Raw genomic sequence first — 4,703 nt, 5'->3', positions numbered from 1 at the left:
TGAGGGGCCAGACACCCATAACCCTTTCCCCCAGAGCCCACCGGCAGGCTCCCCCCAGCCCAGACACCCGCACTCCCTTCCCCCAAGAGCCCAGCTGCAGCCCCCCCAACCCAGATATCCACAATACCTACCTCTCAGAGCCCAGGATCCGGAGGGAGAAATGTCCTGATGCTGGGTCGCCTGGGCTTGCATGGCGTTTCCTGCATACCACCATCTTCCTTCAGGGCAAGTGGGGAACTAAAGCTGCCATGTCTTCTATGTGCGAGCTGGGTTCTGATGGGTCCAGCAGCCCTTAATCGTGGCCAGCAGTACTGCAGCCCATTTCTGTGGGGGAAATTAATTTCTGCAAAATTCTGCATTGTGCACTGGTGCAGAATTCCCCCGGGAATATCACATGAGAAATTGTAGATGGATTGGTTTTGTTTGGGAAAAATTAGGGGCATTGCAGTGGTTTTAGCTCAAAAAGGATTTATAGTGTTGATTCAGAAATTATTGGGTGAGGTTCTGTGGCCTGTGTAATGCAGGAGGTCAGAGTAGATGATAATAATGGTACGTTCTGTCTTTAAAATCTATTAATTAAAATAAGGCTGAGTATAGAAAACAAAGTACAACCTTACCTATGGAGAGAGTGCTGTCTCCCCATAATAACTGTAGCTTTATGGTAGCAATGTGCAAAAATTCATGTTGCTGCTGGAAGCATATTTGGACACAGGATCACCCTATCAGAACTGGGATATTGCCATAAGATGCTAGATTTATTCATTAAATAGGACTATACTAAACCACATAATGATGCACCAGTATTTGTTACAGAGATCGCCTTCAGATTTTATCAGATATTGATTTGAACACATTTCAGTATACAAATGTCCTATTGAAAATACACACAATATTGTGTTGAGCCAATTAGGGCTGCATGTAGCCTTTTAGGCACAGCCCAGCCTTGGAGTAGTGTGGACCACCTAGTGGGAGCACCAGAAGACATTGTTCCTCAGGAAGGCATTCCCTTGCATGTCTAGGCAGCACTGCTGGTTGGTGTGGAATGGAGTGACAAAGAGTAGCATGGCTTATGTCCACTTTGTGGTAATGTATGCCCCAAGAGATGCTAGCAAGGAGCACTCCCATCATCATTCAGGACAGCATAGATACTGCAGTTCTGGTGTGACCCTGTACAAGCTGTGCCCTTTTTACTCCCTTGTGCATGTGCCAGCCACGGTCTGGTCTTCAGTTTTATCTGCTGTTTTTGTCTCCTTTCAAGCTGTCCTTTACTCTTGGAAACAGCCTCCTAATGAATGTGCTGAAAGCAAGCACACTCATTCTCGTTAAATCACTTCTGAAAACGCACCCGTTCCATGTAGCCTGACAGCAATAAAGCCCCTATGCCACTTTGTCTACTGTACCTGTTCACACTTTTACATTCTCAGTCAAGGCTATTGTATTCTATTTAGTTTTTTGCATAGCAGATCTTACCTGTTGTAAAGTATTAGGTACAGCAATAGCATTATCCAAATGATAAATAATTCTAAGAGTGGGTGTAGGGAAAGTAGATAAGGAAGTGTTGTTTACTACTTCTCATAACACAAGAACTAGGGGTCAAATGAAATTAATAGGCAGCAGGTTTAAAATAAATAAAAGGAAGTATTTCTTCACACAACACACAGTCAACCTGTGGAACTCCTTGCCAGAGGATGTTGTGAAGACCAAGACCATAACAGGGTTCAAAAAAGAACTAGATAAATTCACGGAGGATCACTTGATGATTACCTGTTCTATTCATTCCCTCTGGGGCACCTGGCACTGGCCACGGTCGGAAGACAGCATACTGGGCTAGATGGACCTTTAGTCTGACTCAGTAGGGACTGTTTTTATGTTCTTATGTCCAATCTTGAGAGGTGCTTAGCACCTCAAGTATGGTTGTGTGGTCAAGGCACAGGGCTGAGGTTCAGGATATCTGGGTTCAATTCCTATCTTTGGCAAGTATCTCCTGTGTGACCTTGGGCAAGTCACATGGGGTGGGATTTTCAAAAGCACATAGATTTGGCCTAACTCTGCTCCCATTGGTAATTTTACCATTGACTTCAGTGGAAGCAGAGCTGGGCCAACAGTGGGCACCTTCGAAAATCCCATCCTTAAACTCTGTGCTTCAGTTCCCCATCTGTCAAAAGGGAATAATATTATTTCCTTTCTACCACCCTTTGCCTGTCTTGTCTATGTAGATTGTACTCTCTGGGGAGAATACTGCCCCAGCACAACGTGGGCTTGCTCTTAGTTGGGATTTCTAGGCACTACAGTGAAGAATAATACACCTCTACCCCGATATAACGCTGTCCTCGGGAGCCAAAAAATTTTACCGCATTATAGGTGAAACCGCGTTATATCGAACTTCCTTTGATCCGCTGGAGTGCACAGCCCCGCTCCCCCGGAGCACTGCTTTACCGCATTATATCCGAATTCGTGTTATATCGGGTCGTGTTATATCGGGGTAGAGGTGTAATTCAGTGTTGCCAACCCTTTCAGTTATAACATGTCTTGTGATATTTGGTGTTTTGCTTAAAGTCCAAGCACTTGGAGCCAGAGGATGATGTGAGACTCTCTGTTTTCATTTTAAAAAGGTAAATGTCTAATCCTCAGGGTAGAAAAAGACAAAAGCTTGAAAATATCCCCCCAAGGACTCAAAAACCAGACAGCAAATAAAAAGAACCCCAAACTGATTAGTTGTCAATATCTCATGATTTGGAGTGGGGGGGGGGGATCTGACTCCTGATTTTTGAATGATTGGGGTTGACAATATTGAAAACTACAAAGTATGAACACATTCTAATCACATTGAACTCAATGCAAGTTAAGAGCATTCAGGTCTTTGCGGGATCGGCTCATTTATGACTAGATTTCTCTGTACCAAAACCTATTGCTTTAAACCTTCTGTCGTGAGACTGCAAGCCCTTCGTCATATTGTAAAACACTAAGTATATATACAGTGCTGTCTAATAATAAGAAGTCAGTGGCAATGACATCAGGATGTGATAGGTGAGACTGGAAAGATGTGAAAACAAAGCTATGGACATGCAAGTGCCATAAACAGTAATCATGAGAAAATGATGGTTAAACAGCTAGCAACTTAGATTCCCTGACCCACAATGTGGATTGTACTCTAAACAGTCATCTAAACAACATACATGTCCTAGCATCATAAAGCTTTGGGTGCCTGTCTGTGAGTGCCTCTCTGTAGGGGAGAGGTGAATATAGATAAGTTCAGCTACAACCACATGCCCACTGGATCACCTGGTCTGCAGTGATTTTACTTGCCACATGCAACTGCATTAACATATGAGCATCCTGCTGGTTTCCCCTCCTTATTCATCCCCCCTGCCGGAGCACACACAGGTACATACACTCTCCTGAGTCTGACATCACTTCATTCATACCTCAATTACAGAACAATCTAGAGAGGTAGTTCATTTAAACTGGAAAAAATGAAGGGTGGATCCCCCCTAACTTATTTAGACTTTTCTGAAATATTTCACAATAAAATAAACATTTCATTTAGACACTAGCCCTTGACCTAAATCTCAGTCCCTGCTTGTTTATTTAAAGATCGCTTCAGCCGACTCTTATATTTCAGTGTTTTTGTTTAATTTACTGAACATCCCTATAGGCCTTCTATAGGAGAGTCCTATCCCCCTTTTCAGATCTCAATGGTGCAGTCCATTTTGACATTCAGCTAGAGAACCTGTCTGCTTCATCAACTGCAGAGGGAGAGCTGTCTTCTGGGTCCTGAAGCCCACCAAATTCATTACCCTTTGCACCCATCCCATCAACCAAAGAATTATATAAATTCATCTGCTAAGGGCACAGTCAGGTCAAATTCTGCCTGATATTTAGGTCTCAGAATTGAATGCTTTATCAGAATCCTAAAAGCAATCAAATATTCCCATGATTTAAAATTATTCAAAAAAGATGGTGGTGGTGGTGGGAGATAGATTGCAAACACTGCTGGGGAATGTTTACTTTTAACTTCTAAGTAGTGCAGTGGTCTGTGGTCCCCTGGGGTCTGCAGACTATGTCTAAGATTTCCAAAGGGGTCTGCACTTCCATTCAAAATTTTTTAGGGATGGCCACAAATGAAAAAAGGTTGAAAACCACTGAACTAGAGCATCATTGTGTTGGAGCATGACCCTGGAGGTGAAAATGACTAATTACAAAAGTGAAAGTGACCAGTATCAATGCTTAAACTGAAGGAGGGGGAAAAGCAGCATAAAAGGAATTGTTTGCTAATAAAGAAAAAATAAGGTGGGGTTTGTAAAATAATTCAGGAAGTTTGTCTTCACATATGATTTTTAACCTGACAGCATCTATTTAAATTATTTTGTGGGTACAACTGTGGGTACAGCTGAGTTGTAGGAGGTGAGGGAAATGAAGGGGGGAAGGGTAATATGTGATGTGTAACATACATAACTATAAATATCTATTTTAGTGCTATCCACCCTAGGCATTTATAGTGTGTCCAACACTGCTGTATCTAGGACCCTGTACTAACCAGGCTGAGTTTTCTGGCCAGTAATGTAGTTAGGATGTGCAGGAGGCTGAACAGTGGTTGCCGGAGCAGAATCTGACTGAGGAACGATTAATATTATCTGCAAAGTTAATTGAAGGAAATTATTCAAATTAGTAGTAGTGGGGAAGAGAGGGAGAGAGAATTTGAT

The sequence above is a fragment of the Terrapene carolina genome, unplaced genomic scaffold, assembly GCF_002925995.2.
Source record: "Terrapene carolina triunguis isolate 2854851 unplaced genomic scaffold, T_m_triunguis-2.0 Scaffold706, whole genome shotgun sequence".
Lineage (NCBI taxonomy): Eukaryota > Metazoa > Chordata > Testudines > Emydidae > Terrapene > Terrapene triunguis.
Note: the sequence above shows the minus strand (reverse complement) of the source record.